Source organism: Lipophrys pholis (genome assembly GCF_963383615.2).
Source record: "Lipophrys pholis genome assembly, chromosome: 20".
In the NCBI taxonomy this organism is placed as follows: Eukaryota; Metazoa; Chordata; class Actinopteri; order Blenniiformes; family Blenniidae; genus Lipophrys; species Lipophrys pholis.
Genome location: NC_137648.1, coordinates 1,413,538 through 1,427,352, shown reverse-complemented (window position 1 = coordinate 1,427,352; position 13,815 = coordinate 1,413,538). Strand labels below are relative to the sequence as shown.

At 37.7% G+C, this 13,815-nt stretch overlaps 1 long non-coding RNA gene across 1 annotated transcript; it reads left to right on the top strand.

The window, feature by feature from the left end:
• The first annotated feature begins 6,594 nt into the window (after window positions 1–6,594).
• Window positions 6,595–11,576, top strand: LOC308125818. The gene is made up of 5 exons (XR_013936405.1): window positions 6,595–6,779; window positions 6,891–7,006; window positions 8,785–8,905; window positions 9,090–9,167; window positions 10,159–11,576. It is a non-coding gene; the product is annotated as an uncharacterized lncRNA (long non-coding RNA).
• Window positions 11,577–13,815: the final 2,239 nt, after the last annotated feature.

Genomic DNA, 13,815 nt, shown 5'->3' with positions numbered 1-13,815 from the left:
GTGCCTGACTTGGTCCCGGCCGGCTCCTTAAGTAGAACGTCTGGGGTGGTTTCCCTCGTCAGACTGGCTGGTTGAGGTCATGTGTCGACAGAGAAGAGGAGGAAGACAAAAAGCTCATGACGACTCCTCTCCTCAAACACAAAGCTATTCTTAATATGCCAGTCTGTAGACCTTACATTCAATTTTCCACCTTCTTGACTCACTTCACACAACACGATGATTAGACCATCTTTAAACTACCGCCTGGAAATTTGACAAACAGGGGCTCTGAAAACCAAATCGAATATAAGATATAGAGATCCATCAAACCCTATTTATCAAATGTAAATTACTAACATTTTATGACATAGTTGATTCCAATATTCTTCAGGTTTTGTATAAAACCAACAAAATAATATTGCCAAACAACGTCCAAGAAAGGTTTGAAAAAAGAGAAAGTCACTATAGTTTGAAAGGAACAGACGTCTTTAATAAAAACGGAACAGGTTCAGTTCTAAAGCACTGGAACCAAGTGTCACGGTGACAGGAAGTAGTTTATGGAACGGAGTCAAACAAATAAGAGAGTCAGGAACTTTCCTAGAATTCAAGAAAAAAATTAAAAGCTTCAATGTTAAAAAAAAAAAAAAAGTATGAAAATAAGATTTGTACATAAATAATGTGAGATATTTGATTTGAACAAACATGAAAATGATGGTTTTGTATTTGTAGATTGTAATAATGTACAGAAATGCACCAAAATATATGTAAAACTGCAAAAATGTAGAAAGTTGGACATTAACAAAATAAGAGGCTGACGGAGGGTCACATAAGACCGATGGTCTCTTCTGCTCCTTCTCATTCAGACTGTGTCCGATCGGACGTTTGATCGCTGGAGTGTTTTTAATTATTCAATTTGAATGAGATAAATCAACACAATGAAATGAATTTTGCTGCTTCAGCAGTTTTGGCAGCGCCGCCGCCGTCCAGTAGGTTTTAAGATGCGTCGACCCATGAAGGTTCTGTTGGAGACGCTCGGGTCTGCCGAGCGGTGGAAGTGAGTGGCTGTAGCGTTCAGGCTGACCTCACTCCGTCTTTGAGTTTTGGCAACTTCCAACACATTTTAAAAGCTTTCGTCATGTCCGTACTTCAATCTGCTGAGGTCAGCACATCTCATGTTGGAAAGATCTCCATCAGGGGTCTGCAGCCTTTATGACACAGTTTATTTTTTAGTGTTTTTATCTAGTTTGAGTTGTTTTCTCTCTCTTGATTCTTTTAGAAATCTCGTCTGTTCTTTGCTTTTTTGGGGGGTTTTTGTACTGGTTTGACACATTTGAGGAAGTTTAGTAAGTTTGAGGCATTTTTAGAGAAAAAAAGGAGCAAATAAAAGAAAAATAAGATAAACAACATACAGTATATTTTTGACAGCTTCAGGGAGCGACAGAGGAGCTGAGGAGCTGCAGGTTGCTGACTCCTGATCTAGATGCTACTGAATGATGTCAAAACCACTTTGGTGCTTTTCTAAAGGTTTTAAACCAAAAGTATGTACAGTAATTAGGTAAAGACAATCTGGTCTATTGAGTAAGAGACATAAACTGTGTGTCGCCATTCAGTATTTTTAGTTCCACCAGATGATGACAGAGCATCTCTGATCGAGTGTCACATTCTGCCTTTAGAAAAGTTTCCAATGAAGAAATACCAATTATCAAATCTTCCTTCTGGCCGGTTCAGGTCCGAAAACAGTCTGGACTCTGGAGATCCACTCCACGTTCTGACGTCATTGTTCTCTAACAATCTTTAATAAACATCAAAGGTGGCTCACGTTGCTCAACGCTGATATGAGAAAGTCTGAATGCGTTAGCGGGGAATTATGATGTGGGTTCTTTCACAACAGCAAATATTTTCTGTTTGATCAGGAGTACAACGTTCACATTCCTCCGCCTGCATTTCTCACCCTGATCCACTCAGATTATTCAGTAACCTGTCCTCCCTACGACACGGCAGAGGAATTTCACCTGTGTGTGTGTGTGTGTGTGTGTGTGTGTGTGTGTGTGTGTGTGTGTGTGTGTGTGTGTGTGTGTGTGTGTGTGTGTGTGTGCGTGTGTGTGTGTGCGTGTGTGTGTGGTGCGGGGGTTATTGATGTGTGGTGAGGATGAACTCGAGCTCTGACATCAAGCTCTTTAAAAAGCTCTTTAAAAAGCTGTGTCGTGGAGGTTAATTTATAAAAGAATGATCTGAGCTCGGCTGAGGAAACAATCAGTTGAGACGGCTGAAGGTGGGAGGAGGTGAGTAAAGTCCCTCTAATGTCCGGCTGTTTGTTTGGACTGACTGAAACACTATAACCTTCAAAATAAGAGTAACAGCTCAGAGACTGTGCTACGTAAACTGGACCACATGTGGAGACATTTTTAGCAGTTTACTGTTTTTACCGTGATAATTTTAGCTGAAGAGATTATTTTTGTCATTTTATTATTTTTATTATTATTATTATTATTATTATTATTATTATTATTATTATTATTATTATTTCATTTTCCATTTTAGACATTTTGCTAATTTTTCTTTCTTTTTGAATGTTTTTTTCATTTGAGCCATTTTAACTTTTTATGCTATATTTTAGTTTTATCAGATTTCGCAAGAATTTATGTCCATTTGTTTTTCAGGATATAGTATTATATCCTGGAAAAATAAGTCTTTTTTTTTAATAAGTATTAAAATAAGTATTTTTCCAATTTTCTCAATCATTTTGGGAATAAAATCTAAATGTTGACTTTTTTCTTAAAAAAAAAAGTAAAAAATAAATTCATGGTATTCCCCCCTGTCAGATTTTTTACTTTGACATAATTCAGAGAATAAATTTCCCCCCATAATTTAGAGATTAAAATCTTAATCTTTTTTCTTCTTCAGATTTTTTTCTAAATTCACATTTTTACCACAACCCCAGAATAAAGTCAGACACACATTAAATTGTGTATTTTTTTTTTTTAATACATCTTTTGGTGCCCTAAACGATTCCATCAAATCAGAGGGGAAAAATAAGAAAATAAAAGTCTTAATAGCAATCTTGGCTTCACATTTTAACGATAAAACTACCAATTTATTTAACATCAAATGTATTTGGGGAGGTTTTTCACCTCCAGCTGAAGGTCTGAGGGACTTAAACATCATGGTGCAAACAAATAATCCACAAACTGGCTAATCCAGTGGTAATTACAGACTTTATTATGGGTGGATTTTCAACAAAAGAGCCAGGGCCTCAAAAAACTCTCACTGCTTGGTTTTACCAGGCTCGGCCTGGTAAATGCATATTTCAGAGCCATAAATTACATTAATGAAGCCAACAAAGGAGAGAAGAGTTTGGGGTTCGCCCTTTAAGACAGGAAAGTCCTGGACCATTGTACGTGTCGTCACACCGGCACTTTGAGAGACAGGAGAAAGTTTAAATGACTCAACACTTTCCAAACGTTTAAACTCTAAATTTTATCGTCTTCTTGTGCTTATTTTCTGTCCTAAAATGTCCTTTTGTGTGTTTATCCAATCGCTTCCAGTTAATTTGGAGCTTATTTTGTATGCAGACGTGTGTCTTTATCTTTGATTGTACATTTTTTGTGCTTTAAGCTCATTTCTCTAGTATTATGGTTGTTTTGTAGCCACAAACTGTGTTTTTTGTACCTTTATTTTGTGTTTCCTTTGCCTCTCTTTCTGATTGTTTGGTGTGTTTTTGTCTCCTAGAGGCTTCAACGTGCCGCAGCAGTAACCCGACGCTCTTTAACTAGATTGCATCAGCTACAAGGAAGCGTCACACCTCCGCCATACAAAGCTGCTCCTCATCTTTTCATCTGACATCTTTTTAACACAGTTCATGTCATTAGCTCCCGGCTTCTTTCTTCTTTCTACAACAAATAGTCTTTAACCTGATGCCATGACGATTGACACCAGGTAATCAGGCCACAAATGACCTCTGGGAGGTTTCTTTTATTTTTCTAAAGTGTTCTATTTATAGCTCTTTGAAGCCAATTTGAGTCTATTTCTGGTTCGTTGATTTATGGACGCCCATCCACCCAAACACCAAACTTCATCACTTATTCATCATCGTTTCCTTTAGTGCAAATTACCTGTCTGTTTGGAGTTTTTTTTTTATTTACAGTCTCGCTTTGGTGCATTTTTGTGTCCTTGTGTGTGTTTTTAGTTGTTTGTTGTCATCTTGTTCTTCTCGTGATTCATTTTCTGTTCTCCCGTAGTGAATTTTTAGACGTTATTTAGGGTCTTTTTGTCCATTTTGGTGTTTATTATTTGCCTAGTAGTCAAAGTTATACATTTGGAAAACTGTCTGGTCTCTTTTATGTCTCTAATTTCACTTTGTCTTTTCGCCTCCATGTGTTTATTCTCTGTTTATCTGCAGCAGTTTTTGTGTCTTTGTGGTTATTTTTCATCTCTTGGTGTCTTTTTGACTTGTTTTTTGGTCAATAAAAATAAATAATTCAATAATTGCTCATTTTGAATGCAACTTGGCCTCATTTTCATATTTCTATATCAAAGTTTTGTGCCCATAAATGCTTTGAGTTAATTAACCTAACTCATTTCTCACTTTCAAGTTGAACCTATTTTCATGTGATAAAACTCAAATAAATATTAAACTCATAGTCAAAAATACATAAAACAGCCATTAAGAGATTGAAAAAGACCAGAAAGAAAACAAAAACTGCTGCAGATAAACAGAAAATAACCACACGGAGACATAAACATAAACAATAACAGGACTGTGGACTGATCTGTGGAGACGGAGTCGGAGCATTTACAAAAAAAAGTTGCGTCTTCAAAAGTTTGCATTTTCAAACCGTCGTGTTTTCCACATTTCCAGAGAGACGGAGTCGAAGCGCTTTCTAAAAGCTTCCCCCCGGGAGCCATTTATCCCCCGAAAAAAAGTTGCGTTTGCGGTTGCTGTTGTGTAAACAGACCCCCCCCCCCAAAAAAACACAACGGAAGTTTTCCATTTTTCCCCTTTCAAACTTTGTCGTGTAAACGGGGCTAGAATCTACTATGTTTAAACTGTGTCTAAAAATAACCACAAACAAGGTCAAATCTAAAAGACAAGGACAAAAAACAAAAGAGGAGAAATTACTGGATTACTTTGGAGAACAATGTGGCCTCAGGTGAACTGTTACAGCATCAGGTTAAAGTCTATTTTTGGAAAAAAAAAACCCAGAGGGGCTAAAAATAGAAACGGTATTGAAATCATTATCGGGTTAACGTAAGAGGAGGACCGGCCTGAACATGTGAGCTTTCTCTGGAGGAGGCGTGTCGTCTCCTGACGTAACACAGATCGGAGATCAGAGAGAGTCAGGTTGCTGACGGAGCACGTTTGAAGACTTTAAGGAACAAAAAGACGCCAAAACAATCCTGAAGAGGGGGAAACCACACGAAGGGTCCAGAAACAGACGCAGAACCACCACCACCAGGACACATTTAGCCCAAAACACACAGAAAGTGTACGAAGAAACACATCCAACATGCAAAATAAACTACAAATAAACTTTAAACTAATACAAACAGACTCAAAATGATAAATTAGGAAAGAGAAGCAGCACGTAGAGAAAAAACAAAACTCATTTCAAGGATAGAAAAAGAGACAAAACAGTGTGAAAAGAGGCACAAGACAGAAAATGACCATTGAAACATCTTACATTACCACATGTAAAATAAATAAATAGATCATTAATGCAACAGCAGACTACAGCTGCGTCACCGGGTACATAAATACCAGGAATAGTAGAAATCTGATCAGAAATAAATACAAGAATGAAGGTCAAAGGTTAAATATGAGTCAGCAGGAGGCAGTGGGCAGAGTTCACAGTGGGGGGTGTTGTCAGCAGCTGCTGAAAGTAACTAAAAATAACTTGTAATCTAGCTTAGTTACTTATAAAAACAAGTAATCAGTAAAGTAACTAAGTTACTTTTTGAAGGAGTGACTATTAATTAGTAATCAGATTACTTTTTTAAGGTCACTATTGCAACACTGCTCAGGAATCAGAAGAAGCAGAAAGGAAACGTTGGGAAATATCTGGTGTGCAGACGTGGAGCGGTGATGAAGAAGAAGTGAGGAAGACTCCCTGATATCTGCTCTGTGGTTGTTTGAGGCTACACATTAGCCACGAGCTAACTAGCCTAGCCACCACGGGCTATAAGCGACGGGACTTCTGGTTCCGGTCCGGACCGATCAATGGGCCGTGTTTGTTCTTCTTCTCTTCCTCTCTGGTCAGAGTTTGTTTCAGGCCACAGCGCCCCCAGATGACCAGCAGGTGTAACTGCAGGAGGTTTGATCTCTAAAGTGAACGTGAACCAAATGAAGGAGTGAAACATCTCGACCCCCTTCCCTCCCAAGTGAGCCGAGTCCCGGACTACCCTGATGTCCTGGGCCCAGCAGAGCCGTCAGCTGTCAACCACAGTTCATGATCTGTCAATCCAACATCAAACGTAACGACTAATTCTACATGTGAGCAGTAAAAGTTTGCTATCATGAGCCTTGTATTTGCCGTCACATTTCACCACCGTGTGAACTTTTACTGGAGGAAACGGTTAAAGATAATTGAGGCTATCAGGGTTAAAACGCTGTGAGTCACTCAGTCAACAACAAAAATATCCCCGCAGCTTTTCCCACATTTCATCACCCGGAGTCGAGCTTTGACGTCACGCCGGCGCTCGGGAGGACAAACATTAACCTGGACGTGAACCATTAGAGGGGAAAAACCAACTCTGATCAACATCACAAGCTGACACCATGCGAAGCAACAGAAAAGTGCAAGGTCAGTAGTTTTTTTTTATTGGCGGCGTGAAATCTGAGGCCCTTTGATTGTGTGGGGAAAAGAATAAGAGGAAGTCCCGCCCCCCCCGTTGTTTCACAATTCTCTCCGCAGCTTCACGTTCACAGCGACTCCACCAGCAGAAGCTCCTGGCGAGATGAAGCTGCTTCCTGAGCTCACGCTGGCTCTTCTCTGGCTCTTCATCAGCAGACGACATGCAGGCGCTGCAGGTAAGAACACAGTTTTTTTTTTACCTGTGAGACCAAAGCTGAGATATCAGCGATGTGAAAACCAGTAAACCCCAAAGCCAGGCTGTCAGCCTGAGTTTGTAAAAACCTGCATAATGCAGCCGTTTAGTTTTTGACATTTCTCTGTATTTTGCAGCAGAAAGTTTCTTTTAAATTTGGTTTCATGTTGAGATTTTAGTTATTTTCTGCAGTATTCAGTTACTTTCATTTGGAAAAATGTTGACATTTTCATCGCGTATTCTCTGTGACACAACAAAGAAAAAGTATAATGTTCAACTATTTTACAGGCCCCGCCCACTCAAGATTATATTGGGCGGTTTGTGGCCCCTGACACTAGAACATTCAACTTAAAAAAAATAAAAACAATCTAATAAATTTCAATTTGAATGACTTTGCTCGAGTCATTTAAATCACTGATTGCACAACAAGGACATAAATAATAATCTGTATTTGTTATATTTAACCTAAAATATGCTTATTTAAATTACCGTATTTTCTAGACTACACAGTTATTAAAAGGTTAGTGGCTGCTGGTGTGATTTAAATTAAGACAATATAGCAGTACTTCTGTGACCACTAGGTTCAGTATTTTCTCACCAAATAAAAATCAAAACAATTTAATCTAAATATTAATAAATATGTGCATCATAAAACAGAAACAGCATCAGAGTGAAAATAATGAGGAAACAAAGACGGCTAATCGTGGGCGGAGGAAGTAATACTCAGAAGGTTCTGGAACATCTTTAGCTGGTTACCAACAATGCAGTTACATCCGTACATGGACAAATAAACATTAAATGTTCTTACACACCAGTGCAACATTTCAAATGTTTTGCCAGATGTGACTTATACTCTGGAAAATACGGTAATTCAATTCACTTTTCAGTGAGTTTTTGTTCTCGTTCCGGCTAACATCCTCACAGAACACATGGACGGAGTCATTTCTGTACTTTATTGCATCTGATGACATGAATCAGGTTCTTTAGAGGGTGTAGATATCAAACAAACCCATGTATGAAATATGAAACCCTTTAAATGGTTGAGGAGGTTCGACTGTCACGAGGAACAAAAATATTCCAGCGTTTGCTCGTCGGGACACATTTCACCTTTTCTATTGACGTGAATTCATCCACTTCGTTCAGCTGAGGGTTGTGCACCACCACACTTTTTCTGTATTTGGTGTGACTATAATGTAATTAAACACAAACTGACATTTGGTTGACCTGAGTGGAGAAACAGTTGCAGCACTTTTTATATCAAATATGATGCCGCCATGCAGCATGCTAATAATGCTAAATCTGCACGAGTCCAAACAAACCTGCAGGTCAAGACATTTTCAGGTCAACTTATCTAATCAGAAATATCCAATAAAAAGAATGGCAGGAAGTGACTTTACTACTTTACTACTTTACTACGGTCTGGCTGCAGATCCCTGCACAGGAGATATATATACAGCATATATACATTCTACTGGAGGTCATTATGGTGAATGTTTGCATCTGTATTTTTATTAGATCTTTTTAAATAACTAATAATAAAGTTTTAATACTGACTTCCCTATTGCATGCTGGGAAAACCCAGTTGGCGCCAAGTAGCCTGTGTCTGGAGTTGATTACTGATTACTTAAAGTCAATGGAAGGAAAACACTCCTCTGCAGAACCGAAAGATTTTATTGGCTGACCGTGTGTGTGTGTGTGTGTGTGTGTGTGTGTGTGTGTGTGTGTGTGTGTGTGTGTGTGTGTGTGTGTGTGTGTGTGTAGGTCAACATGGCTGCTGTACGTCTCACTCTGAGCCCCGGGCCGTGCGCTCCACGGTCCTTCGAAGGCCTCCGGCGTCGTGTTCGAAGCAGGACAACACTGAAATGTGTCACATCAGCGCTTTGTAAGCTTCAGCTCTGGTTTTGTTTTGGGGTTTTCTCCGTCTCTTTGTCTCTTCGGCGCTCACTCTTTCATGTCTGACCCACTTCCCAGGACCATAACCTTTCTACGGCCTCACAGTTACATAACAGGCGAGACTTTAGAACATCGTATATCAGAGACTTTCTTATCTCGTTTCTCTCTTTAAGGATACTAAAGTGGGGAAACCGCCAAATATGTGTTGATCAACACGACAAGAAGATAAAGAAACTTCTCACTACTTTGTGGTAATGTCACACAAACATGCACAAATCTTTATAATCACTTATTATTCCTGAACCACTTTCATTTGAATGATTAACAAAGGAAAACATGTCAAATAAAGTCATCAGAAAGTTTCTTAACATGACAAATCAGGTCAGAATTAACCTTGACTGTATGTATCTAACAAGAGAAAAGCATGAAAGTATTTGAGATATATATTATATATAGATATTAAATGTAATTAAAGCCAGAATGTAATCACTGGTCGATAACGTAACAAGAGGCTGAGCTCTAAACTTAAAAACTTTTTAATATTACATTATGTTGCTGGCAAAACGTGTTTCCCCTGACAGTGTAATAATTTTATTACATCATAAAGTGAGTCAATGATTTATGGTTTGGACTTGTACGGCTTTAATTTGAAAAACACTAAAAGAATGAGTTCTCAAAGTTTGGACTAATTGTTTATACATATATCTATATACAGTTTATGGTATTTATGTATGGTTGCTGTTTCCTAAGTCATTTCTAGTTCTCTAAAAAAAAAACATCAATCATCAGTATGAAATAATGTATAACATTAAATATATTAAGATCACATTTAAATTCTTGTTAAATCGTTTTACATTTTGGGTTCTATTACATTTCATTTTACAGCAGTTTGGGTTGTTGTTACATATCCGGCTCAGTCAAACTTTTAATTATATTATGAGATTTAGATTTTATTGGAGTTTCAATACAAAACAAATGTCATAAAGTCATATGGAGGTTTTTAAAAAAAAAAAAAACTTTTTCTAGTTCAACCAAAACCTAAAAAATGACAATGGTTCACAAAAAACCAGTTTAAAAATGTAATTCCAAACTTTAAATAGATTCTAAATACTTTTGTTTTTGTTCAGAATCGCTTTCCATTTCAGCTCTTTGTGAAGCCGTCGCACCGTCTCAAAGCATTTCATGATCCCTTCTTCTCTTTCTCCCTTCGATAACATGGACTTTTGTTTTCCTCGTGTGCAGCGCCAGAAGAAAAGTTCTGGAGGGAGAGAAGAAACACAAGCGTCTACGCAAGAGGAAGCTCAGAAACTGCTGTTTCAAATCAACATGATGTGTGATATGTATTATTTAACCAGTTTGAGTAAATGTTGCTGCTGGAGCTGAGAGCAGCTGACCGTCTTCACCTCTACATTAGTAGGTTTAACTATATTCTAACTTTCATACCAGTAAGTCCTGGGGGGGGGGGGACGTGTGCGAGTCTCATGTTTGCAGGTGGATTAAATATATGAAGGGAAACAAAAGTTATTTAATCTGTACAGAAATGATGCATCAAGAAAATAAGCTGGAAAGCGACGTCACTTTATGGCTCAAATTCATCTTTACTGCTGTATGTTGTTGTTTTTTATTTTTTGTAACAAAGTGCAAATAAAAAAAAAAAAATACTTCCAAGTGTTTTATATTGTGTTCTTGTGGCTCATTGAGTCCATATTTTGGAGCAACAGAAAGTCGTCTCAGATCCCGAGAGCCGAAAAGCAAAGAAAAGTCTTTCCTCTGGTCGTCGCCTCGTCCCTGCAGGTTTTTAAAAACTTCCACGACAGTGCTGCCACAGTTCCCTTGAAAAAGAAATTCTGTTTACTAGTTACTCCTTTAAAAGTAACAGTTACTTTACTGATTACTTGGATTTAGAAGTAACCAAGTGAGATTACAGTTACTTTGTTAGTTACTTCCAGCAGCTGCCACAACACAACACTTCCCAACGTCTCAACATAAAAATGACGAACGTTTTTCCCAAAAGCTCCGTTCTGATCCCCGCCTGACCTCCTGCTGATTCATATTTAACCTTTGACCTTCATTCTGGTATTTATATCTGAGTCACGCTCTTATTTTTACTATTACTGGTATTTATTTATTAAAGCGTTGATGTAGTTGTAGTCTGTTGTTGCATTATTTATCTATTTGTCTAATTATTTATTTATTTGCGCTACCGGCTCGATGCGACCTTTTACTTGTGTGATGATTTGGTTTAGTGACGTTTGTTTGTTCCCATTCCTTCCTGTCACCTGAACGCAGGAGCGACTGCTTCTGTTTCACAATAAAACGTCTTTACCGACGAGAAACTCGTCCTCTTGGACGCTGCAACAGTAACGCACAGTGACTTGGAGAAGTAACTTTAATCTGATTACTGGTTTGGAAATAGTAACGCGTTACTACTCAACGTGTTACTGGCATCACTGTTTGACAACATGCAACTTTTTATGCTCCACGGATTCACTCATCTTTTTAATGTCTTTTTATTCCTTTTAATTTGTTTTAACCGAGTTTGTTTTAATGTATATTCTGTATCTTTTGTCTATCTTATGTAAATAAAGTAGAATTGGATGTTTTTCATCATCAGAAACAATAAATAAGTTTAGTTATTGTTCTAAATATGTGCAGAACTGAACAACCCGTCTTGAACTTTCATTATTCTTTTCATCACCAAAAGTTTCACTCTTGATATTCATCTTGTTTTCTGCATTAAGATTGTTTTAACCATCACAACCACAAGAGGGCACCGCCTCCTCGATTAACCTGAGCAAATTAAGTAAAAGAAGAGGTAGCGGACACCCAATATAAAGAGTCAACATATCTGACAGCAGCAGAATTCTGGTGTCCAGTATTCCCTCTACGCCGATGACACACCGATCTACTCTTCTTCTTGTTCAGGGACACGAAACTTCCACAACTTGCAAACAACCTCTGATATGGAATCTTTTGGTTTCAGTGTATTTAGATTTCAGGTTTATTTAACCAAACACCATTGTTGGCAGGATCCAACTGCCCTGACAGATTGAGGCATCATAATCTCAGATTAATCGACATGCCCAGACTCCAGAAAGAAAAAGAGACGTTTGCTTCTAATGAGTTTGGTAGAGTTCTGTTGTGTTTGTTTTCTCTGCAAATCTAAATAAAACTCTTGTTCAAACTGAAACCCCGACTGTTCATCTTTGGCTGTCACACAAAATGCCTCATCAGCCTCCAACAGGATCCAGGCAGATTTAATTAAGTTTAAACTACTTTTAAATGCCAGTAAAAACAAAATGATGCTCTTTTTCTTTTTGTCACAAGTGAGGGGAGGACAGAAAACCTCCAGCAGCACAGATGGTGAGACAGGGGATCTTGTCTTGGGTTTTAGTCCTGCAGATGAGGATCAGAGCTGCTCTCAGGGTGACAGGAGAGGAAACAGGTGCTGACGGTCAGGTGAGGGTCTGGGTCAGAATATTACTCCGAGTCACACTAAAGGTCGACGTGACGGAGGAAAGAAACGCCAGATCGACTCACACAGAGACAAAGTGGCGACGCGAGGCAGAGCTGAAGCTCATTATATGGTGCCGTCACCAGGAAGCAGCAATCAACCAATCAGAGAGCAGACAAGCCCAAGTAACACCTGAACTCAGAGGAAGTTTGAACAGATTTGCCGCCCTGACGTCTCCCCTGCTTCATTATTAATTATAAAGTCCAAGAGGGATTTTTTTTCTTCAAAACTATAAACTAAAAACTGAGCAAACAAGTGATTTTTGAACATATTCATGGTCTTCTGAAGATGTTTATGAAGAAATAGGTGAACTGAAATGGTTTCATCATTTTCACGGTACTTCTTTATGTAGTTCAACTTTTTAAATATAAAAACTAACGTTTAAACCAGCTGCATTGAATATCTATAAGGATTTATTGATATAATTACATTTTTAAATAATAAGACCAACAATTAAATAAACTTTGATGATATAAAGATTCATGGTCCAAACCTCAGTTTGATGCTCATTAACTTTTACACTACACTCCAAACATTCAGGAAATTTGAGTTTAGCGTATTATTTCTGTTGACTGAAGATCTTATTGGTTGAATTAAGAAACTGATGTTTTTTTAAACTGAACACAAAAAAAGGGGTTTGTGTTGATTCCACACAGACCAGAACTGAACATTTAGGACAGGATATGACAAGATAAAAATTATTTAAAAAATACACAAATATTCATTCATATCTAAAGCAATGTAATAAATTATGGGTTTCATTCATTTAATCATATTAATAAATTATCATTAAACATCCATAACAAACACATTTAAATGGTTTTCAACTCAAACATTTCAACCATTAATTCCTTATATTTTATTATTAATTCCTTATTACAAACATATTTTTAAGAGTTTAGTCATTTAATTCAGCAAAAAAAAGAGTAAAGAAAAAGAAACTGTTTTGGTTCAAATGAATAAATAAAAATAATAAAAATTAAATAAAACAAAATATAATAACAATAACAATAGTAATAGTAATAATAATACTAATACTAATAATACTACTACTACTACTAATAATCATAATAATGCTCTACACTGCTGCTCATCCCACAAATGCATATTATTCATAAATGCAGCGCCACTTAAAAGGGAATAATTCAGGATTTTCAGTTCATCTTCCTTTTCTTGCATTCATTTAAAGACGTGGGAGAGATTTGTAAACTATGCAGTCAGTTAATTTGACGTCTCAGAGGCTGTGGGAGGAAAAGCAGGTGAGAGGTGAAAGTCTGCCAGGTAAACAGGTTTGATTGAGACGAGTCTCGAGTAGGCGGTGCGGAGGCCGAGTCGTCAGTTTGAGTGAGAGCGATTGTTCACTACGTCGATTGAAAAGAGCAAAC